The sequence below is a fragment of the Mesoplodon mirus genome (assembly GCF_964341445.2).
Source record: "Mesoplodon mirus genome assembly, chromosome: 6".
NCBI lineage: Eukaryota > Metazoa > Chordata > Mammalia > Artiodactyla > Ziphiidae > Mesoplodon > Mesoplodon mirus.
Window position 1 is genome coordinate 14,851,549 of NC_138982.1, and position 26,276 is coordinate 14,877,824.

Genomic DNA, 26,276 nt, shown 5'->3' on the forward strand with positions numbered 1-26,276 from the left:
TGTCAGGGATATGCTTGATAATACTCCAGGTATTCATGCATTACTTGTGAAATTCAGAGGTGAAAAGTGAAAAGAATGAAAAGTCTGATTTTTGTTTCAATTTTCATGTTGAACCCTTTTGTTTAACCAATTCCTGCTTTCAAATATTCTTACTAATTATCTAAGGCAGAGGCTTGTTAGCCAACCCACAAGATATTTCTAATTCCTTCTCCCTGTTATTTCTACTATAGAGGCTACAAACCTTGTTTCCAGCCTTCCTTGCAATTAGGAGTAGCCAGATAATATTTATGACCAATGAGACATAAGCAGAAGTTGGCTGGGTCTCCTTAGAAGATTTTTTGCTTTCTTGATAAAATGAAAAGATGTGGTTGGTGCTACTCCTTTTTTCTACTTCTCTGCCTTCAACCTGAAGTAATATTTGGAGCCACAGGAACCATCTTGCAACCATGAGGCAACAGTCATGAGGAAAAGGCCAAGGGCATTAGAGACACTGGCCCTCATATCAAGTTGCTGAATCAACCCAGCAGCCACCTATCTCCTAAATTTTTTTAAAAATTTGAGACAAACACCATTGATAATTCCCTTTTAGCTGGGTTTTCTGTTAGCAGAAGGCATCCCAACTCTTAATATTGCTAGATGCAAGGGCAGGACATGAGTCCTTATTTTTGGTTCTGGAAAACTGGAGCTTATACATTCTGAAAACTGAAGTCTTCCAATCCTAAGGCACAGTAGAGTATATGGATTTGCATTTAAATACTGATTCATACACTTACCCATGATATGAGGATTTCATTTTTCAAATATTTGCAAATGTCCTAGTTTAGGGTAAAATCTTGGATGGTGTGTTTTTTTTCTAACCAAGCCAGACTTCTCTTTATACCTGCTCTTTTTGTCCCTCTCGCCCACCCCCATTGCCATTTGTTAAAAGCCTGGTTATACCCCATAGACTCTACTCCAAGGACACAGTCTACAGAAAGAGGAAGAAGCTCAAAGATTAAATTTGCTAAGAAAACTTTTATTTCAAGCTAGTTTTCCTGGCACATTGCCATGAAAGTCTTTAGACAGCCCCTCCTACACTCCTTCATCCCTGAAGTTTTTCTTCTTCAGCAACTTTAGCTAAATGGTTACATACCTTTAAGGAAAAAATATAAGGTTTATATAAGTCTTAAGAACATCCTTAAAATGACTACCAGTGCTTTTGCAAGAAAAAATTTGCTTACCAAATTGATAGCAACATCACTGTCCCTTTGCCATGTGGACAGAAGACCTGAAGACCCAATTTTTTGCTTTAGAGTATTTGTAATCTAGTTTCCCAGAGAAACCATGTTATAAGTGAAGGATTTATTTTTTGGACAGCACATGGAAATCTCTTTTATTAAGGGCAGGAATAAAGACACAGACATAGAGAATGGACTTGAGGACACCAGGGGAGGGGGGGAAGAGGAAGCTGGGTTGAAGCGAGAGAGTGGTACTGACGTATATACACTACCAAAGGTAAAATGGATGGCTAGTGGGAAGCTACTGCATAGCACAGGGAGATCAATTCGATGCTTTGTGATGAGGTAGAGGGGTGGGATAGGGAGGGTGGGAGGGAGGCTCAAGAGGGAGGGGGTATGGAGATATATGTATACGTATAGCTGATTCACTTTGTTGTACAGCAGAAACTAACAAAACATTGTAAAGTAATTGTACTCCAATAAAGATGTGAAAAAAAAATAATATGTTAGGAGTTTGGGGTTAACATATATAAACTACTGTATATAAAACAGATAACTGGGACTTCCCTGGCAGTCCAGTGGTTAAGATTCTCTGCTTCTACTGCAGGTGACACGGGTTTGATTCCTAGTTTGGGAACTAAGATCTTGCAAGCCGTGTGGTGTGGCCAAAAAAATAATAAAATAAAATAAAATAAAATAAAATAAAATAAAATAGCTAACCAACAAGGACCTACTGTATGGCACAGAGAACTATACTAAATATTTTGTAATAACCTATAAGGGAAAAGAATAAAGTATATATATATATATATATATATATATATCTGAATCACTTTGTTGTACACCTGAAACTAACACATTGTAAATCAACTATACTTCAATTTAAAAAAAGAATAAATATGAATGATTATAGGAATAAGAGTAATAATTACTATTACTGTGTTAATAATATTATTCTTGGTATTAATATGATGTTGCAGGTAAAAATTATATTTGGGGCTAATATGTTTTTGGTTTTGTGAGAAACATGGTCTTTGTATTCAGAGTGGACCCCATGGAAAAAATATCCACAAAACTCGAGAGTGGCACAGCCTATTTTAAATAGTGTATGACATATATGTTCAATAGTTTTCCTGATTTTAAAAGTAATTTAGGGCTTCCCTAGTGGCGCAGTGGTTGAGAGTCCGGCTGCCAATGCAGGGGACATGGGTTCGTGCCCCGGTCCGGGAAGATCCCACATGCTGTGGAGCGGCTGGGCCTGTGAGCCATGGCCGCTGAGCCTGCGCATCTGGAGCCTGTGCTCCACAGCAGGAGAGGCCACAACAGGGAGAGGCCCGTGTACTGCAAAAAAAAAAATAAAAATAAAAAAAAAAAAATAAAGGTACCATAAAGCCAGTTCACACCTAGTTCCATATTTTAATTTGATAACAAATCTTAAAGGAATAGTAGAATTGGAAGGCCACCATTTGTAATCCCCATTATAAAAATTGAGTCAGGCAAGGATCATCAGTGGATCCTTTTTAAAACTACAAGATGAAAAATTGTTGTAATAAACTATACAAAAAGTTACTTTACAGATTACTTATTAATTACAATAAGAAGACGATACTTTTAAAATGGGGAGAATGGTACACATCACCTTCATAAAGTTATCAAACTTAGCCTTCCCAGTATTAGGACCTGCTGACCTTGTGTGCCTCTTGATGTGATGTAGGAGGAGTACACAGCATCACTTATATAGTGCTCTTGCCAAAGGTGTTTGACAGGGATACAATCACAAGGAAATGATCAGAACAATACAGAATATGGAACGTTCTACAAAATTGACCTGGACACTTCAAAAACAAAATATCATGAAAGATCAAGAAAAAAAAGGAAAAGGTCTCCTGATTTTAGGAAAGGTATGACAATGACAACCAAATGCTAAATATAAATGATTAGATCTTGGATTTTAAAAAGTTATAAAGAGCGTTTGGGGAACAACTGGTGATATTTGAATGGACTGTATGTTAGATTGTATTATTGAATTAATGTTAATTTGAAGAAGGTGATAACGTTTTTGTGGTTGAGGTAGATTGTCTTTATTCTTAGGATGCACATGCTTTAGTATTTACGAGTGAAGAGTCATGATGTTTGCAATTTACTTTCAGTTGGATTCAGAAAATATATATAGAGAGAGAGAAAGCAAATGCAGCAAAATGTATATGAGTGTTCAAGGAGTTTTTCTTTTATGTTACTGAGAGTTTGAAAATTAAAAAAATAAGTTGGGAAAGAAAGGGTAAAACTAAGGATGATTATAGTTGTTTTATTTACTTATTGAGAAGCAACAGAATAGAGCAAGAAATACAATTCATATATTCAGAAGCATTTATCAAATGTCTGTGGGATATAAAAAGCTAAGGGTATAACTATTTACTTGCAGCAGATATATTGCAGATTGTATGTATTGAACCTCAGTTCTGGCTTGGTCATTTCCTTTCCTGTCCTGTTATCTTGCCATGCTGCCCCATTAACTGGATTACAAGGTACCACAGTAACTAAAGCTACCCAGGCCTCTTACCTTGTATTAAAAGCTGTGGTCATGAAAGTGAACTGTGTGCAGGTCAAACTCACCCCCCATGCCAATCAGATACCAATTCACTTCATCCCTAACATGAAATGTCAGGCCTTGGTTATTTCCAAACTTTCTTCCATTAATTGCTGTGGAGGACACAGTTTATTATATTCAACAAGGATTTGACGTAATATGTTTTTTTAAAAAGTACCATGATATTTTCAGAGGCCATGAGGGTTTTAAAGCCAGCCTAAGGAAGCTGTTAAATATGGCCAAGACACCCATTCATGGGTGTGTCTAATGCTAGATAGAGAGTTTTCCTTGCCTGAGGAAATGAGGCACTGCCTTTGCTTTAACATAATCGGGTTGGTCTAGAACAGTTCACAACTGAGGATACTTACATTGGTGGATACTTAAATATATCTATATATTTAAAGTATACTTAAAAGTATCGCAAGAGGCTTAGAATATTAGGAAGGTGTTCCCATTTAACTGTCTTACATCAAACCTTCACGATCTGTCACCAGTATGACTGGAATGGCCATTTGCCTGAGGTCTTGTCTCGCCCCCTCTCTAATCCGCTCCAGGTGTGGCTTCCAATGGTTAATGAGAAGAAAATATTAAAATTTAAAAAAACCCTCTCTCTCTTTATATATATCCTCCTTTGTACTTTTCTACTTTGTGTGCATCTTTGGAAATGCAGAGAATACGTTATTACAGTGGCACAAGCATATATTTAATAACCATATATCTATAGAGCTTGGGCTCTAACACTTTTAGCTGATGGAGGGATGTAATAGAAAAAAAACTAGGAGACTGCTTTAGATCAGTGCTTCTCAAACTTTGATGTGCACGTGGCTGGGGGAATCTTGTTAAAATGCAGATTGTGATTCACTGGGTCTGTGAAACCTGAAATTCTGCATTTCTAACAAGCTCCCAAGGGATGCTGCTACTGCTGGACCACGGACCACACTTGGAGCATAAGTGCCAGAGTTGTTCTAAAAACACACGTCTATTCCTATTGTTCGCTAGCTCAGTGCTCTTGAAGCCTTTAGTACAGTGGTTCTCAACAGGATTTCCTCCTCCAGGGGAGCCAAGGCCCAGAGACAATGTTTAGTTCTCACAACTTGGGGGAAGGGGCTACTGGCATCTAGGGGGTAGACGGTATGGATGCTGTTAAACATCCTACAATGCACCGGACAGCCTCACCACAAAGAGTGATCCGACCCAAAATGTCAACAGTGGCAAGCTTGAGAAACCCCGGTTTAGATCAAGTTTAAATTGTTAACAGGGTATTCAGGGTCTTCCAACCACAGACGGCTTTTTCTTTCCAGGTGCTGTGTGACTTAGCTCACATTCTTCTTTCCACTTGGAAGGTCATTCCCCTCATTTTCTACTAGACAGACTCACAGGCATCCTTAAATACTCAACTCAAAGTTCTCCTCCCCTTCATGAAGCGTTTTTCGACCTCCAAAATAAGAATTTAAAACACAGCACTGTTTATATTTCTGTCATGGCATCTCCTCAAGTCAGCCTTGTACTGTGGCAACACACAGAACCACTTGAGAGACAACCCATCTTATGGCTTTTGTATCTCCGTAGGGCCTAGGACAGTGCTTTGTGCCCTCTGTGTTGCTTATTAAAGACTATGGATAGAATGGATGTTGTCCTTGAATTAATTTTAAATTTACATATATTTCTTGCAGGGGGATAAAACCTAAGAAGTTGAAAACGATCGTATTTGGATTTGCCTTAGTTAAGGATTCCTTAACGAGTCGTATCCCTGAACTTCCTCAGGTGAAAGGATTGGGACCTGAAATTTGACTAAGACTGTGGTAAGTGAGATTGTTCATATGCTTTTTTATTTGAATAATTGTCTTATTACTGTGATTCTAGATGAGGGGGGTGTAGGTCATAAATAAGGCGAATCTAGTCACAGTGAATCTATAAAAGAGTTTTGGTTGATGAGCATGGGATTTTGAAAGGTTCTGCCTATGAAGGTCCTTTGGTAATGGTGGTGCGGAAGAGTGGGTGGGCCATGTGCTCTTCAGTTTGCCTCAAACCCTAGCTCTCCCTGAGTCCATCCAGGTAAAATACTTAGAAGAGCCTGTAGTCAGTCAGACCCTCCAGAAACGATAGCTGACCTCCTCGGTTTTACATTGCCTACAGGGCGCCAGAGACATGAGAATTCACAATGCTGCTAGGACAGTGGTCTGCAGCCTTCATGCCAGTTCCAGCCCACTCACTGCCCTTTTCTCTATGGCTCGTGAGCAAAGAATGGTTTTTAAATTTCTAAACAGTTGGAAAAAATAAAAAAATAATAATATTTCCTTACCTGTGAAAATTGTGTGAAATAGAAATTCCAGTGCCCATAAATGCGGTTTTATTGACTTTTACTTACATTTGTTTACGTCTTTTCTGTGGGTGCTTTTGTGCCACAAGGGTTGAATAGAAGACAGCACATGGCGGAGACCCTGCGGTCTACAAGCCTAACTCTTTACCATCTGGCTCTTGGTCCACGTGATCTGCACCCCAGCTCTATGTGATCATGTTCTTTAAACTGTTCTGAGAGTGACAGATGTAAACCTTTGTCTGTTTCCTTTGGGCAGAACAACCTGTAGGCTACAGTCAGTGAGTTAGTGAGTGGGCATTACCGTGAATTTACTTGCTGAGGTCAGGAGTAGCATCACTCCTGTCTACTTGGTTTGATTCTTGAGAATAGGTATTCATGTTTTCTTCAAAGTACCAGGATTCATTCTCATGAAAAATCATGAAGTGGAGAACACTGTGAACTATGCTGGCTTTGGTGTCTTTTCGACATACGATCAAAGGACCTACCAGTCCGCTATTAAGATCCTGGAGAAGCAAAGCAAGATGACGAACTGTGCCCACAACTTTCCCCAGTCAAGGAAAAGAGTGGAAACAAGTTTTAGTTTGAGTGAGGTCAGATCCTGAGTTTTGAATGAGTGTAAGGAACAAAATATCTGACATGCTAAATTCTTGATTGAAAAAAGTGATCATCTCACTCATTAGAGTTGAGGTCTAAAGAGAACAACAAACTCCTGAAAGGGATTTTAGACACATTCCTTAGTGGATTTAGCTCCATCTTTGAAATTTTAATTAAAAAACAGAACTTCGGTTTTAATTAGAAGTCCCTGGAGCTGGAGTTGGTTGACAGACGTGTCTAAAGGTTTCAGATCCCCCCCTCTGTGATGCCTCTCCCTCTGCAGCCACTCTCAGCTGGGAGCTTTGGTTTGTTTATATTTATTTTGTTTTGGGGTTGAATGTCTGTGTCTGTTCTTGGTTTGGTGGAGAGTAGGCCAAAAATAACTAAAAGACCAAAGAGGGAACTCTTTTGTTTTTTCTTTTTTAAATACAAATAAACTGGAACTCCAGAGTTGAGAGTTTTTAAAAGATATATACTAGGTATGCATTTATTTGTCACTCATCATAGAATTTTAAAACTCCATGCTTTGTTTTCTGGAACCCAAATCTTATTCAGTGAAACAAAGAAGGGGGTAGTATCATATAATTTTACATACATCTATATATATTCCAACCCACTATAACATTTTGGAAAATATCCTAAATCTAAGTAATCATAATGTACTAATTTAGTTTGCTCTTGAAAAATGCAAACCTGTGTAGAATTAACAACTGAGCAGTATTTAGAAAGTTTACATAAAACTAAGACTTTTTAAAAAAGAAAAATAAACTCCTTTCTTTCATTATAATTTCTAAGAGGAGCTAAGATAAAAACTGGGATTTAAAGTTTAGCCTAACCACGTCCACAGTTGAATAGTAAAACCAAGGTACGCACTCAAAGTCCTTTGAGGTAGGATCAGCTCTTTCAGGAATCTGCCAAACGTATGTTCGGATCTCTCCTGAAATAGGCAAATACAATGTATTTAAATAGAATCTTTTAAATCACACTTCTTTATGGAGAACCAGATTATGAACAAACTCTAAAGCTATACAAATGTTAAACAGCATAGTCTTGTTTTTACTTCCAGCTCTACAGCTCCTTGCTTTGTGGCCTCAGTCAATGTGTTTACATGTTCTGGACTTCGGTTTCCTCATGCACATAAAATGGGGATTTAGCGATTAGACAAGATGGTGCAAAGGAAGCCCTTGGTGTTGCATTACCTGGCCCACAGGGCAAGGTCGATGTCACTATCAGTGTTGGCTATTATGTTCTCCGTGTTACAGGATCAAAACTTCATAGTGATTTTGCCGTTGAAAAACATCAGTCATTAAATATCTAATTCATTTGTTCAATGAATATTGATTGTAGTGAAGATAACTCATCCTTTGAAATGTGACAAAATTGTTTTGAATCACAGCTCTGAACCTTCCAATTTGTGGATCACATGCACCTCCTTCCTGCTCCCAAAGCTGTTTGCATTAGCCCTACTTAATATAAATCCTCTTGACTCTTGCAGGAAAGTTCTTTTGGTCCCCACCCTCACCCCTTGCTATATCATTCTACATCTCCCCTTTCCAGAGGCTTAAGTTAATTTTCCCAAGCACCTGTGACATAGTCTTTCTTCCTTCTCCACTAACCAACCCCATCTTCAGCCTCCCCACTTCCAAATCTTTAACAATCATCTTACTACTAACCCTCCCCTTCCAGCACACCAGGCAGTGCCAGGAACACATCATGTACTCAGAAGTGTTTGTGAAATGCATGTAACATGATCCTTTCCTGACTAATTAGAACAAAGTGCTGACTTGCAAACTCCCTTGATAGGAGATTCATGTTGGTCCCACCATAGGACTGTCTGCTTTTTTTTTTTTTTTAATTATTTATTTATTTTTTTGGAGGGGAGTGGCTGCATTGGGTCTTCGTTGTTGGGTCTTAGTTGCTGCACACGGGCTTTCTCTAGTTGCGGCGAGCGGGGGCTGCTCTTCATTGTGGTCACAGGCTTCTCATTGCAGTGGCTTCTCTTGTTGCAGAGCTTGGGCTCTAGGCGTGCAGGCTTCAGTAGTTGTGGCTTGCAGGCTCTAGAGCGCAGGCTCAATAGTTGTGGCACACAGGCTTAGTTGCTCTGCGGCATGTGGGATCTTCCCAGACCGGGGCTCGAACCCGTGTCCCCTGCATTGGCAGGCGGACTCTCAACCACTGCGCCACCAGGGAAGTCCCAGGACTGTCTGCTTTTAAAATCAAAAGAGAATATTTCACGTACCATCAAAGTCTATCTTCAGTCCCTCTGCCCCACAAAACTTTTTTTCTGAATTTGGCTCTTTCCTTGATACCCTTAATTCCCAGAACTACTTATGTTGGTGGGCAACTATGGAGGACATTTTGGATGCCCCTTTCACATCCCTCTTGAAAAATGCTCCACCAGGTGTCAATAGCCATGCCCCCAATCCCTGCATCTAATGACTGAGGCAGGGACATAAAGGTCCAGCTTTCTTACCCCAATTCAAGAGAGTTGAGGGCCACTCAATCTTTGGAATTTCTCACAGGGTTATGGCTGTGACTTCTATTGAGCCTGTATCCTTATTAAAACTTTCCTCCTGCCCAATTCTGCTTCTTTCCTTTTTTCCCCCATAGTTATTGATCCCAAGAGCACTACCTGCACACGAACCTTCATTTTAGAGTCTGCCTCCTGGGCATTTATATTAAAAAGTATTCATTTTTTTTGAGTTTAGAATGCTGAGCAGGATGCCACATGTATAGTGGTGATGCCACAGTGATTAGCACATGAGGTTCATCCCTTTTTCTTACCTGCTTAACTCTCTCCCTTGCCCTCTCCCTCACACACTGCATCATGTACTCCACTCCTACTTTAGCACTTGAGTTGGAGAGAATGAACATAGCACAAATACCTGACAGCTGGACAGGTAAAGAGGCGGGAGAGAGGGTGGCCCTAGAGGAGAAATTGTATACACTAGGGGGTTGCATACAAATTGTATACACATGGTGCCCCATCCTGGAAGCAAACTCCATTTGCAAAAGGAACTTCTTTCCCAAACTTGTTCTTCAGGCCCTTCTTACTAGTCCACTAATCCCGCTCATCTGGAACTACACCCGTATTTATGAAAGAACATTAGCCCCACAGTCCTGCATAAAAGCTTTGGGGCTTTTCTTTCTCCCAAAGCAGTTACCTGGCTGTGTTGGAACAACAGTGGAATAGTTTGTCTTCACTCCAAGAGTGGTATATCTTTCCATCTGTTTGTGTTGTCTTCAATTTCTTTTCTCAGCATCTTATAGTTTTCCGAGTACAGGTTCCTTAGGTTGGTTTGTTCCTAGGTACTTTATTCCTTTTGATGTGATTGTAAATGGGATTAATTTCTTAATTTATTCCTTAATTTGTCTTTCTGATATTTTGTTGTTAGTGTATAGAAATGAAACAAATTTCTGTATATTAATTTTGTATTCTACAACTTTACCAAATTCATTGATGAGCTCTAGCTGTTTTTTGGTGGCACCTTTAGGATTTTCTATGTATAGTATCATATCATCTGCAAACAGTGACGGTTTTACTTCTTGTTTTCCTGTTTGGATTCTTTTTATTTCTTTTTCTTGTTTGACTGCTGTGGCTGGGACTTCCAATACTATGTTGAATAAAAGTGGTGAGAGTGGACATCCTTGTCTTGCTCCTGATCTTAGAGGAAATGCTTTCAGCTTTTCACCATTGAGTATAATGTTAGCTGTGTGCTTGTCATATATGGCCTTTATTATGGTGAGGTATGTTCTCTCTATACCAACTTTGTTGAGAGTTTTTATCATAAATAGATGTTGAAATTTTTCAAAACTTCTTCTGCATCTATTGAGAAGATCATATGGTTTTACTCTTCAATTTGTTGATGTGAGGTATCACACTGATTGAGTTGTAGATATTGAACCATCCTTGCATCCTTGGGATAAATCCCACTTGATTATGGTATATGATCCTTTTAGTATATCATTGAATTTGGTTTGCTAGTATTTTGTTGAGGATTTTTGCATCTGTGTTGATCAGTGATATTGGCCTATAATTTTCTTTTTTGTGATATCTTTGTCTGGTCTTGGTATCAGGGTGATGATGGCCTCATAGAATAAGTTTGGAAGCATTCCTTCCTCTGCAATTTTTTGGAATAGTTTAAGAAAGATAGGTGTTAACTGTTTTCTAAACGTTTAGTAGAATTCACCTGTGAAACTATCTGGTGCTGGACTTTTGTTTGTTAGGTTTTTTTTTTTAATTTTAATTGATTCAATTTCATTACTGGTAATTGATCTGTTCATGTTTTCTATTTTTCTTCCTGATTCAGTCTTGGAAGATTTTATGTTTCTAGGAATTTATTCATTTCTTCTAGGTTGTCCATTTTATTAGCATATAATTATTTGTAGTAATCTCTTATGATCATTTATATTACTGTGGTGTCATTTGTAAATTTTCTTTCATTTCTGGTTTTATTGATTTGGGCCCTCTCTCTCTTTTTCTTGATGAGTCTGACTAAAGGTTTATCAATTTTGTTTATCTTTTTGAAGAACCAACTCTTAGTTTCATTGATCTTTTCTATTGCTTTTTGAAATCTCTATTTCATTTATCTCTGCTCTGATCTTTATGCTTTCTTTCTTCTACTAACTTTAGGTTTTGTTTGTAAATTGGAACAACCATTATGGAAAACAGTATGGAGGTTCCTCAAAAAACTAAAAATAGAACTACCATATGATCCAGCAATTCCTCTCATGGATATATATCCAAAGAAATTGAAAACACTAATTTGAAAATATACATGGACCCTAAAGTTCATAGCAACATTATTTACAATAGCCAAGACAAGGAAGCAACCTAAGTGTCCTTCAACAGATGAATAGATAAAGAAGATGTTATACACACACACACACACACACACATACACACACAATTGAATACTACTCACTATAACAAAGAATGAAATTTTGCTATTTGCAACCACACGGATGGACCTGGAGGGTATTATGTTTAGTGAAATAACTCAGACAGAGAAAGGCAAATACTATAATATCACTTATATGTGAAATCTAAAAAATAAAACAAACTAGTAAATATAACAAAAAAGAAACAAACTCATGGATATAGAGAACATAATAGTGGTTACCAGTGAGGAAAAAGAAGTGGGGAGAGGCAAGATAAGAGCAGGGGAATAAGAGGTACAAACTACTATGTATAAAATAAATAAGCTATAATGATATATTGTATTGTACAGTACAGGGAATAAAGCCAGTATTTTATAATAACTATAAATGGAATATAATCTATAAAAAGTTTGAGTCACTATGTTGTACACCTGAAACTAATATAATATTGTAAATCAACTGTACTTCAATTAAAAAAAATATGGCATGGCATATAGTAGGTATTCCACAAAACCAACCAACAAACAAAAACAGGAAAAAAAAAGAGCAAACATTAGCCCCACAGTCCTGCATGAAGCTTTGGGACTTTTCTTTCTCCCAAAGCAGTTACCTGGCTGTGTTGGAACAACAGTGGAATAGTTTGTTTTCACCCCATGAGCATGAATAGAATACGGCCTTGAGGCATTATTTTTAAAGACAGCATAGAGTTTCTCACCAGGGCTAAGAAATATTATGGGACCTAGGAAATAGAAAAAGGAAAATGTGTGGATAGTTGTCATTTATTTAAATTATGAGTCATCTGTCCCCTTAAGTATATACACAGTGACTTATTCTTTTCCTTAACATGCAGCCAAATGAAACAAAAACACATTTAACAAATGGACCATTGCTGGTTTATGACACATGGTTTTTGCCTTTAAGTCGTCTAGAATTTTTATAAGCTCCAGCTCTAGAAAACTTACTTCGATGAGCATCAGTTAATGCCTATGAAAACACTCAATTTAGAAGTGGAACACTTTATTTTCTTTCTTGACCAACCTCATTATTTAAGACTTTTATTCTTTTCCCCTTTCACCCTCATGGAGGATTTGGAGAAGCTGCAAGGCATCTTCATTGACCCAGGGCAATTATTTCTCTCACAAAGTAAAGACCCTTCATTTTACTCTCTCTCCCTTTCAACCCAAGCCAAGAACTGGAGGTATACAATTTGTTATAAAAACTTCTTTCTATTTGGAGGCAGATTGAATCTGTGGCTCTAAAAATTCTGAAACAGAGATGATTTTGAGATGAACTAAGCAGAAAGAACTCTCCTTAAACTTGTGCTACAATTACTAAAATCAGAGCCTTGAAGAGACTTTGTGGACACTAGATGCTAGCGAAGTAAAGCAACTCTTTGCCTCCCATGGCAATTCTACAGTCTCAAACACTATGCTTGTTTTTCCTTTTCTAAAAAGGGTGTTTTTTTTGTATAAATAATAAAGGAATCTAGAGCGTCCTATTTTGTTATTTATCTTAGTACATTTGGCCAGAATCCTAGAGAAAACAAATATGATGCTGTTACTAAAGATAAGAGCCCACTCAAAAGCACTGGGAACTGGATAGAATAGATCTCCCTCCAGAGGTTGCAAAGCCCGAGAGGCTGATGAGGAGCCAAGAAAAGTAAAAGTTTTTCCCCGTCAGCACGTACATCCATCTTCTCAGGGTCCATGCCAGAAAATGGACTCCAATAGACACACAGACATCAGGACTGAAACAAGATTTGGGTGTATGGAAATGCCATGTGACTTCTGGAAATACTAGGCAATGTATGGAAATGCCATTTGATATATGAAAACATCGTGTGACTACAGAAATGCCATGTGACTTATGGAAACGTTATATGTGGGTGCCTGGGAGTGACTTGTAGGTTTCCTAGCTGATCTGTCAAGGGTGGAGGAAAAGGCTGTAATTTTCCTCACTCCTGGACAGAAGATGAAATTAAATCTTGACAGAAAATTAGTAAGAAAACACAAGCCTTAAATGACACAAGAGACCAGATAGATTTAATTGATATTTATAGGACATTCCATCCAAAAACAGCAGATTACACTTTCTTCTCAAGTACATACAAAACATTCTCCAGGATAGATCACATCTTGGGTCACAAATCAAGCCTCAGTAAATTTAAGAAAATTGAAATCATATCAAGCATCTTTTCCAACCACAGTGCTATGAGATTAGAAATAAATTACAGGGAAAAATGTAAAAAACACAAACACATGGAGGTGAAAAAATATGTTACTAAATAACCAAGAGATCACTGAAGAAATCAAAGAGGAAATCAGAAAATACCTAGAGACAAATGACAACGAGAACACAGTGATCCAAAACCTACGAGATGCAGCAAAAGCAGTTCTAGGAGCGAAGTTTATAGCAGTACAATCCTACCTTAAGAAACATGAAAAATCTCAAATAAACAATCTAACCTACATCTAAAGGAACTAGATAAAGAAGAGCAAACAAAACCCAAAGTTAGTAGAAGGAAAGAAATCATAAAGATCAGAGCAGAAAAAAATGAAATAGAAACAAGGAAAACAGTAGCAAAGATCAATAAAACTAAAAGCTAGTTCTTTGAGAAGATAAACAAATTTGATAAACCTTTAGCCACACTCATCAAGAAAAAGAGGGAGAGGGCTCAAATCAATAAAATTAGAAGTGAAAAAGGAGAAGTTACAAGGGACACTACAGAAATACAAAGCATCATAAGAGACTACTACAAGCAATTCTATGCCAATAAAATGAACAACCTGGATGAAATGGACAAATTCTTAGAAAGCTTTAAGCATCCAAGACTGAACCAAGAAGAAATAGAAAATGTGAACAGACCAGTCACATGTAATGAAATTGAAACTGTGATTAAAAATCTTCCAACAAACAAAAGTCCAGGACCAGATGGCTTCACAGTGAATTCTATCAAACACTTAGAGAAGAGCTAACACCCATCCTTCTCAAACTCTTCCAAAATTTGCAGAGGAAGGAACACGCCCAAACTCATTCTATGAGGCCACCATCACCCTCACACCAAAAGCAGATAAAGATACTACAAAAAAAGAAAATTACAGACCAAATCACTGATGACTATAGATGCAAAACTCCTCAAAAAAAATACTAGCAAACAGAATCCAACAACACATTAAAAGGATCATACACCATGATCAAGTGGGGTATATCACAGGGATACAAGGATTCTTCATTGTACACAAATCAATCAATGTGATACACCATATTAACAAACTGAAAAAATAAAATCCCATATGATCATCTTAATAGATGCAGAAAAAGCTTTTGACAAAATTAAACACCCATTTCTGATAAAAACTGTCCAGAAAGTGGGCATAGAGGGAACCTACCTCAACATAATAAAGCCCATATATGACAAACCCAAACATCATTCTCAATGGTGAAAAACTGAAAGCATTTCCTCTAAGATCAGGAAGAAGACAAGGATGTCCACTCTCACCACTATTATTCAACATAGTTTTGGAAGTTTTAACCACAGCAATCAGAGAAGAAAGAGAACTAGAAGGAATACAAATTGGAAAAGAAGAAGTAAAACTGTCAGTGTTTGCACATGACATGATACTATACATAGAGAATCCTAAAGATGACACCAGAAAACTACTAGAACTCATCAGTGAATTTGGTATAGTTGCAGGATACAAAATTAATGCACAGAAATCTCTTGCATTCCTATACACTAACAATGAAAGATCAGAAATTTAATTAAGGAAACAATCCTATTCACCATTGCAACAAAAAGAATAAAATATCTAGGAATAAACCTACCTAAGGAGGTAAAAAAACTGTATTCAGAAAACAGTAAGACTCTGATGAAAGAAACCAAAGATGACACAAATAGATGGAGAGATATACCATGTCCTTGAATTCGAAGAATCAATAGTGTGAAAATGACTACACTACCCAAAGCAATCTACATATTCAATGCAATCCCTATCAAATTACCAATGGCATTTTTTATAGAACTAAATCAAAAAATCTTAAAATTTGTATGGAGACACAAAGGACCCTGAATAGCCAAAGCATCTTGAGGGAAGAAAACAGAGCTGGAGGAATCAGACTCCCTGACTTCAGACTATACTACAAAGGTACAGTAATCAAGACAATATGGTACTGGCACAAAAACAGAAATATAGATCAATGGAACAGGATAGAAAGCCCAGAGATAAACCCACGCACATATGGTCACCTTATTTTTGATAAAGGAGTCAAGAATATGCAATGGAGAAAAGACAGTCTCTTCAATAAGTGGTGCTGAGAAAACTGGACAGCTACATGTAAAAGAATGAAATTAGAACCCTCCCTAACATCATACAAAAAAATAAATTCAAAATGAATTAAAGACCTAAATGTAAGGCCAGACACTATCAAACTCTTAGAGGAAAACGTAGGCAGAACACTCTATGACATAAATCACAGCAAGATCCTTTTTGACCCACCTCCTAGAGAAATGGAAATAAAAACAAAAATAAACAAATGGGACCTCATGAAACTTCAAAGCTTTTGCAAAGCAAAGGAAACCATAAGCAAGATGAAAAAACAACCCTCAGAATGGGAGAAAATATTTGCAAATGAAACAACTGACAAAAGATTAATCTCCAAATTTTACAAACAGCTCATGCAGCTCAATATCAAAAAAAACAAACAACTCATTCCCAAAATGGGCAGAAGACTTAAATAGACACTTCTCCAAAGAAGATATACAGATTGCCAACAAACACATGCAAGGATGCTCAACATTAATAATCATTAGAGAAATGCAAATCAAAACTACAATGAGGCATCATCTCACAACAGTCAGAATGGCCATCACCAAAAAATCTACAAACAATAAATGCTGGAGAGGGTGTGGAGAAAATGGACCCCTCTTGCACTGTTGGTGGGAATGTAAATTGATACAGCCACTATGGAGAACAATATGGAGGTTCCTCAAAAAACTAAAAATAGAACTACCGTATGACCCAGCAATCCCAGTACTGGGCATATACCCTGAGAAAACCATAATTCAAAAAGAGTCATGCAGCACAATGTTCATTGCAGCTCTATTTACAATAGCCAGGACATGGAAGCAACCTAAATGTCCATCCACAGATGAATGGATAAAGAAGATGTGGCACATATATACAATGGAATATTACTCAGCCATAAAAAGAAACGAAATTGAGCTATTTGTAATGAGGTGGATGGACCTAGAGTCTGTCATACAGAGTGAAGTAAGTCAGAAAGAGAAAGACAAATACCGTATGCTAACACATATATATGGAATTTAAGGGGAAAAAATGTCATGAAGAACCTAGGGGTAAGACAGAAATAAAGACACAGACCTACTAGAGAATGGACTTGAGGACACAGGGAGGGGGAAGGGTAAGATGGGACGAAGTGAGAGAGTGGCATGGACATATATACACTACCAAATGTAAAATAGATAGCTAGTGGGAAGCAGCCGCATAGCACAGGGAGATCAGCTCGGTGCTTTGTGACCACCTAGAGTGGTGGGATAGGGAGGGTGAGAGGGAGGGAGACGCAAGAGGGAAGAGATATGGGAACATATGTATATGTATAACTGATTCACTTTGTTATAAAGCAGAAACTAGCACACCATTGTAAAGCAATTATACTCCAATAAAGATGTAAAAAAAAAAATAAATAAATGAGTTACAAGTATGAAAAAGGGGGGTGGGGTTAGCTATAACACTGTTAGTGAACCAAGAAGGTGAAAGCTATTTAAATATCTATCAGTAGGCAAATGTTTAAATAAATTAGGCTATATCTCAAATATGGAAAACTATACAACTGTTTAAAAGAGTAAGTTAGAGGTATAGGGAATGTCATGGAAAAGATTTGAAGGCATATGGATGAGTGAAGAAAGCAAGCAGCAGAATAAAGAAAAACCTATTATATAAAAATAATAGCCTATTTTTAAAAGTTATATAATTAAATAAAACTTATATGCAGTGTGATCTACTTATGTAGAACAAAACACAAAACAATAACTGTGCATTTTTTATTTCTACATGTTCATATATATTGTATGAAAATGCATGGTAAACAGGTTTACAGGTATTCACACAAACTTGCTTACAGGGTTTATTCTCTGAGAGGGAACTGGGATGGTAGTGGGGTAGGGTTAGACTAAAGGTCTATTCTTAAACCATTTCTCTAAAGGTGAACACAAAATCTGATTCTTCTCTTTCTTTTTCATTTTTTGCTAATTTTGGTAGTGTAAACTCTCTGCCTTGGCCAATTTGAAGCTACCACAAGTTTATCAGCTGGCTTATTTAATTTTCAACTCTCTGGAGGTCCTATAAGGTGGCTCCCAGATACCATATTAGATTTTCACTCTTTCTGTCTGCTGCCGCCACCAAATTCTCCCTCCCTCCTTCACTACCCCCTGCCCCGGCTCCTTCCTCTTTCTTTTCTTCCTTTCTTTCCAGCAAGTCTATTCATGTATTCTTGTAATTCCTAAAAACAAAACAAAACAAAAAACCAAAACCAAACAAACAAACAAACAAACCCCCAAAACTGTAGGTCACAGGAAGAGAAGAAACACAGGGGAAGGCTATGGGGTCCATCAGCCAAAGAACTTTCAGAAGCTTTCTCAACTGTGCCTAGGCTGACCCTATATTTTTCTGCAGAGTTGAGGAGGAAAGACCTGATTTAAAGGTAAGATCTGTGAACGAGGTAAATAGGAGGAGTGGGGCTGAGTGTACATTTTAACCTTTAAAACATATGTTAAAACAATACTTCTTTCTGAGAACCTTTTTATCATTACATTCTGTCGAGTTATTATAGCTGTGTGTGGGTCTCCTTTTTCTCACAACCCTGGGAGGGACACAGCACATAGGAAATCCCAATAAATACTTGTTGTTTAGTTGTTTAAATAATTAATTGAAGTATGATGCTAACCAACGTATGGGACTTAGAAAAAAGAAAGGTTTTTCTCAGAGAAGTAAACCCCATTTTTCTTTTTTTCGGCATGTGGGCCTCTCACTGTTGTGGCCTCTCCCGCTGTGGAGCACAGGCTCCAGATGCGCAGGCTCAGCGGCCATGGCTCACAGGCCCAGCCGCTCTGCAACATGTGGGATCTTCCCGGACCGGGGCACGAACCTGTGTCCCCTGCATCGGCAGGCGGACTCTCAACCACTGCGCCACCAGGGAAGCCCAGTAAACCCCATTTTTGTACAAAAAGAAAAAAGAAAAAGATTCTTTAGTTCTAGTAACAATCATGTTTACTGATTGAGAAATAAAACAAAACATTTAGATGATTATATGTAGAGTTTAGTCATATTTAAGAATAGAGAAGATCAATAACTTCATAACAGGCCTTCCTATCATTAAATGTGAAGTGTGATTGAAGAGGGAAATAAACTAAAATAAGGAGATTTACTGGGTACTGGATTAGAATTGCTTGGTCCTACATAATTCCTGACTCTCATAGGGTTTTGGGTACGTGTTTTAACCTCTTGGAACTTGTATTCTCAATTTTAAAAAAAGGTGTAATAATACATGCTCTGTCTGACACTCAGGGTTTTCTTGTAAGGCTCACCAGGTAATGAATATAAACTTCTTTTTTGTAAAAACAACAACAAAAATAATCCCTATATACCTAAAAGGGTTTATTACCATAAAGTTAAAGGTGTCAGAGACGTGGGTTCTAGTCCTAACTGTGTCACTGACTTTCCAAAAGGCAATCTTATCACCTCCCCAATGGTAGTTTCCCCCATTTGAAAGATGAAGCATTTGTAATGGGTTGTAACCCTGGGAGTCCCCTGACCCTGTATTATGTAAAAGGAATAAATCCCTACCACGTATCTGACAGCCCAGCATCCACTCTCTAGCACCCTTGGCCACCAAGAAGGCATCTTGCATTGAGGCAGGGAAGACAGTGACGGTGTCTTTTCTGTGATTCCAAGAGATCAGAGTTTGTCCGTGAGTAAAGATGGAGTGTGTGTCCAACACACCTCCCATGCCAATAAAATACCACTTGACCCTGTCCTCTGCACACATGGTGAGACTGGGCAGATTTCCACACATGTATCCATTTATTGCTGAAAACAGATGTAAATTAACCTGTCAGGCATGTTAGATCAAGCCCACATGGTATACATTCTATGCATTTTCTCATCACATAAGCCTGGCAGTATCATCATTGTTCTCATGCATAATCTACGACAGGACTGATTTATTTTCCAAAAAAAGAGGCCGTAAGCATTGTTTCTGATTAAAGCTGAGGAGCACACAAATTTAGAGGCAAGAGGAGGAAAAGTAAGCTAAAAAGCAGGAAACAGTGAAAAAGGGAAAAGAATAGAAAGAAGCTAAGTCCATGGAAGAAGAAAACAAGAATAAAGGTGACTGAGGTAAGAACATCTTTTCTGAAAGGTTCTACATAGAAACACATTTCCATAAGATATCTGGTCAGTTATGTCTTTGTTCTTCTATAATATTTTATTACCTTAAAATTACATCTTTGCTATGCTGTCACCACCTACTTTTGAGCTATATCAGATGTTAGAAACAAATGCATCTGTTTAACTTTACTTGCTATGAAACTTTGGAAACCAAGAGGATTTACTAGATGACTTGCCTATCAACCAGCATACCTGGGGCAAGAAACTGGGAAATAAAAACTCATTCAAACAAACTCAAACAAAGGGAAATCACGAAATAGAGTCATAGAAGTTAGAATTATAGGATATAATGAATGAGAAAGTTCTTTATAATCTTACAGCACATGAGATTCCTCTCCCAGAAGCCAGAATCTCTAGCATTAACTTGGCCACATTCAGTATATATATTAATATTGTCATCGATACACCAGCTACGCAGTTATAGAAAACATCAGAACGTAAGACTCGTGGATATTTTTTTCCATGTCTCTATCCAGGGTTCCTGAAACAAAACAGCAAAACTTCCTCTTTGTAGAAATTCTTTTTGCTAGGAAATAAACTAGTGATTCTAACTGATTCCACTCAAAATGTAAAAGTAAAATCTTGCACCTCCACAGACAGAAACCTAAGGAACTGAGCATGCAAGGAACAGGCAGACAGCCTCTCATCTCCCTATTTCCTCCCACCCTGTGGGTTCAACACTTCTCTGTAGAAGGGTGGCAGTTTTGTGTGAAGGTGGCTAAGGTGACAATTACTGGGTTTGACTACCATCTAGTGTCCAACCTGCACTCTTGGACTTGAATGGAGGCATTGGACTCAAGATTGCCATCTAGAGCTCAGAGTTCCAGTGACAACATTACTTTCTTGACTGGAGAATCAAGGTCAAGGCAGGCAAAGAGAGCTCATTTGATAGCAAAATTCCACTGGAAGAGTGAGGGAGACCCCACGTATCTTGGTTGGCTCTATTGCTACAATGAGATTTTAAAAATGTAACCTCTTTTACAAGTCAGAATTGGTCCAAGAAGTCCTGAAGCCACATCTTTTAGAGTTTCTACATGGGAGTGGTACATCCGTGTCATGCAGTTACTGTCATCGGAACAAGGCCCCTGAGTTGCTTCTACAAACCACCAGTAAGTATACTCTGCCCCTGGCTCTAGCCGGTCATCTTCCTTTTGCAGGCCTGTAGTGTTATCAGGATAGAGAGAGCCTAGAAAACAACCTGCAGCATGGTCACAGTAACCACCGGACGACACTGTTTTGAATGTGACCCACGCTTTCTCCATTAAGTCACGAATGTACGTTAATTTGTATTTTTAGAATAAAGTGTGCATCTCCACCTTCCTTTCTCCTGCCTCCTGTCTCCCTAGATCCCCCTTACTTAGTTTCTACCTGAATGCACACCTTGGTCAGTTTCCAGACTAAATTGGAATGAGTCAGGCAGCATATTAACAGACTATCATCACCTTTATTGATAGATTCCACACATATTTATTGTGTACCTACTATGTGCTAGATCTTGGACACAGAGAGCTAGGATCCTGAGTTGACCTCCGTATTTTCTATACTGCAGATCAGACTTTGGGACCCAGGGCCTCAAGAGCATCCATGTTATCTACAAGCTGCCCACAGGCATCGGGAAGTGGCCTTCTGCATAGCTGATATTATACTGAGCTACTACGTAGTCTGAATCTGGCGTCTTGCTATCTTTTTTTGCTTCCTCTCCTAGAATTTGGCTTCAGATCTCCACCTCTGGAAGCCGGAATCTGATAGTTATAGATAACATTCTTTCATTCAACAGAAGACTTTGAAGCATGACCAACCTATCATTTATCATCTTTTGAGACGACCTTGCTCCATGTTGAACACAAAACCCTATTTGTTAGCTTTCTCTTCCCTTGCTTTTTCCAACACCATCAGGCAGTTGTGAATGTGAATGTTTAGGGGAGAAGATACTGTCTGGAAAACAGTGACTTCACCTGACAGTGATGTTTTCCAAGAAGCTAATCCTCATCCATTAGGAAATGGAAATGAGATGAAGGCAGAACAATATTTCTGCCAACCTAACATTTAGCTCATGAGTGTCTCCTACCCATCCCCCAATTATTTATTTATTTACATGAGAGAAAGGTGTGTTTTCTTTTCCAGAAATTGCACTGGGTGCAGGGGGGAGGGTCTACTCATTTCAAATGAGAAATTAAAGAAAAATCTGGGATATAAAAATTAAGGACATCTGAAGTAAAAGTCCACATTCACCCCCAAACTACTCCTAGTTCATAATTACCTTTCTTTTCCTGAGGTTTGGGGCTCATGCTCTTCATAAGCAAAAGCTCAGGAATCTAAGGAAAGGGGACCCACTTACCTTCGTTTTCTTTAGTGCAGTTGACTCCGTGAGGATGGAAACTATAGTTTCTTGAAGCAAAATTTTTCACATGTACACAAACGAGGTCTCCAGCCTCTGCTTTCATGATTGGACCTAAAAATCCCAACCAGGATGGTTTCTCAATGATCGTTTAAAATGTATCATCCGTGTACTCAAAATACAAAGCCTTTTTATAAACAGGTCCTATCCTATCTTGGCTTTGCTTTAGATATGTTTGGGACTGAAACTCTCTGTAAACAAACAAACAAGAACTTGAACAATATTTGACTGGAAAGAAAACAGTGTTAAATCAACTGAAACTAGAAGTAAGAAGCGTTACAGCCTAATTTTATAGAGCAAACCCAGATACTGGTGAAAATCTAGGAGGAGTCAAAAACAGGGTAGTAGGCAAGGAGAAGTTTGGAAGTTCTGGTGAAGAGATCAAATGCAAATGTAGCAAGTAATATACATGGTATTTCGGTTTAAATGACTTATCAAATTCTTTGTACTGAACCACGAAAGATTTCTAACCCTACTCTGAGGTTACTTTAGCTCTCAAGCATCAGATCAATTCCTACAAGTTAAGATTGTTTACACATTTCAATGATTCGTGGATTTGTTGGTAGAATTGGGGGCAACTTGGCACACAAACATAGTAAATCAGAACCCGACTCATAACCTCTAGATTTCCTCGTCCCAATTATCTGAACAGAGAAATCAAGAAGAGAGCTGCAATTTTACAGTCTCTGCCATAGACTCCATATGAGAAGGAAAAGTGTTGTTTTACATCTTAAGCACCACTCAAACAAAATCGATGATAAATACAGAATTAGAGATGATCCCTGAAATATGCATCATGAGGGCAAGAGTGACAATAATCCCAGGAAGGAGCAATTTCTGATTTATATTAATAGCTGTCTTCCATGTCATGTTTATACTAAAAATTCAAAGGAAGCGGTTCTAATAGCGAATGTGCCCTGAAAGGGTCAATCATGGAAAATTCGTTAGCAGTATTTTATCAGTGAATAATAATGATCAACGTTTGCTTCTGATAGCAGCTTTTTCAGTGTGAAGGTATTACTTACTGATCTTCTGAAATAGGCATTACATTGAGCATATATTTACCAGTAGGAACATAATTCCAAGTAGTTTCTCTAATGCCTATGCAGTAGTGCCCCTCTATTGTCCAACCTGGAGAACTAATAAAAACCAGAAAGGTCAGTGGTAAAAGGATCTTCATTTTCAAACCTTGCTCCTGGATAGGCTAACTGAGTGATGTTTGCCTTCATTTTATAATCCAGATGTTCTTCCTTTATTTGTGTCTGTTTACATAGATCAGGGCTGCAAAAGAGCTCATCAAACACTTCGTCTACATATATGTCACTTCCATTCCAAATGCATTTAGTTTTCATTAGTCAGGCCAGGTGAAATGTGGCACAACACATAGAGAATACTGGTTCTTGACCCAGTGTACGTTGCCAATTAAGAGCTTGTTGAATTACCAGGTAGATGGGCTACCCAGATTATCCATCAACCCCTAATGATTCTTATCTATTTCTGGATTATAGGAATCACCTCTAGTCTAGTCTAGTCTACAGACATCCCCCTCTTTCTCAATTCATTATGTTACCAAATCAGGTTTATTTGCCCAATGGGCACCAAGTCAAACGCTGAGACACCAAGGTTTGCATCAAAGAAAAGGTTTTTTTGCAAAGCAGTCAAGTGAGAAGAGAGAAGAACAAGTCTCAAATCTGCCTCCTCAAAGGCGAGAGGCTTGGGATATTTATGGGATAAAGAAGCAGGGTGGTCTGAGACTCGGGGGAAGGTGATTGGAGGTAAGAAAAAGGTGAAGTAACTGTCGTTCTGCGCAGGTAAAAATGAGCTTCGTGTTTCTTCATGGGACACATGTTCAGAAAATTGTGGCATTAGTATGTGCTGAAGGTGGAGTTTTTGGCCCTCTGATGTCAAAAGGTCACCTATCAGACACTGGAGCAGGCCCAGGTGAGGGATCGGTGGTCTCAACGGGTTTGAACTGGATGAGAGGTGACTCCTTGTTTCTGAAAAACAACTTGGGCACACACCTTAAGGCTAGAGGTACTACTTATGGAGGGTGGTGAAGTGAGTCTTGTGGTACCTTGTCTAAGCTGCGTAAAGCTTGGTGGGTATGCAATCTTGCAAGAACAAAGTGAAGACGGATTACAATTTTCTAATACCTAGACAAGCTAGTTATTGTCTAATGGATCTAACTAATAACTCTCCTCAGTTTCAAGCAGCTGTATCAAAGCTGACAATTAACCACACACTAGTTTGCATTGTTTAAATTTTTATGTGGTATTTTCTCTACCCCTAATAGATTATAACTCCAATAGATTAGGGACCACTTCTTTTGTACTGTATATCTGCCAGAGATGTCAAGAAATAAATGTTACATTTGGGGGGGACAAATAAATAGAGTGCCTTGGCCAGGATTACAAAAGTGAGGAAAAGAGTAGGAGTCTTTATTTGCCATCGATCTGTGTATCGTCATATATTGGGATATCTATTCCTATTAGGTATTGTTTGAGACTTTACAATTTGAAAGCCACAGTGGTTTCAACAGTCAGAGTGCCGCTCTGATTTAGGTCTAGAAACCCACACTTAGTAATATTAAGGCAGCAAATATGGCATGTATTGTTCTGCAGTTTGGCTTTTATTCCTGGACTACAAGTCTTAGAGACCTTTATATATCACTACCTAGATGTCTACATCTTTCATTTTAATTGCGGCATATTTTTTTCTATCATGAGTATACTTCATTTATTTTTTAAAACACAAAAGACCAAAGTATATATTTTTCTGGGCATTCATACAGATAAATATGCATACTTAAGGACATAAACTAAATACAGTTCTGAGAAGAAGAGAGAGGATTATTATATTTAAAATGTTTTTTTATAAGGGGAGCACATTTCCATTTACTTGATTTAAAAAATCAACAAAATATTTGCAATTTGTTTTCTCTTTTGCATTAAAAAAATGAGGCTATAAATACTTTCCTTATAAGCAACAGTTGCTAAATTCTACACAGGTCAAAACATGCAGGCTGTCATATCACAACGTTTTTCACATTAGTGAATCCTTCGGAGGGTTGTAAGAGGAAGCTGGGGAAACAGCCCACTGCTTTGGCAGATTTTTATGTCACCAGCAGATGTTGGAAGAAATTCAGAAAAGCTAGGCCTAGAGGGACCATGGTGGGTGGAGCAATCACCCACAAGAGAGCCATGAGGAAGGAATTCACATCTGGCACCCTTTGGGAAGCAGTTGAAAGGAGTGGGGAGAAGATGCAGGTCAGACATGATGGGTTTCACAAGAGAGGAGTTAGGGATGGGCTCTCTGACCTAAGTGAGGAGATCCAATCGGGCTGGAATTGTTGGACGCTACAGCCTCCCACATTTCTCTCTGTGTATGTAAGAACCTTATAACCTTCCCTGTCACTATGACCTCGACCAGCTGCTGTAGAAGGATCCACCCATCAGGCAGGGGGACAGGATGCCTTAAATGGGTTTTCAGATGTCCCTTTATCAAAATTCTATAACTTCCTTCCTCTTTCTTTTAGGAACATTAATTTTACTTTGGAATGTAGACAACAGAAGAGCCATTCAGCTGGGATATTTTTCCCTCAGTAAGTACCCCAATAAGTTCAAAGAAAGTCTAATGTATTCACTTCAAACAGATCTACCTCCAATTCTCTCTCTGCCATTTACTAGCTGCGTGATTTGGGACGAGTTGCATAATCATTCTAAACTCCAGTCCCTTCCTACATGTAACATGAAGGTAATAATAATGAAACCTCAGGGCTTCTGTGAGGACCTCTTCCAGTCTGACACAATGTAGG

General features: G+C 38.3%; 1 pseudogene across 1 annotated transcript; it reads right to left on the bottom strand.

Annotated features, from left to right (window-relative positions):
* Positions 1-2,396: 2,396 nt before the first annotated feature.
* LOC309805920 (ceruloplasmin-like) lies at positions 2,397-25,202 on the bottom strand (annotated as a pseudogene). Its single transcript has 10 exons — positions 23,488-25,202; positions 22,403-22,653; positions 21,038-21,250; positions 20,383-20,545; positions 19,203-19,704; positions 18,171-18,178; positions 12,210-12,380; positions 7,532-7,655; positions 6,426-6,673; positions 2,397-3,917 (listed from the first exon to the last, which is right to left on the bottom strand). The product of its transcript is annotated as a ceruloplasmin-like (transcript).
* Between the last annotated feature and the right edge of the window lie 1,074 nt (positions 25,203-26,276).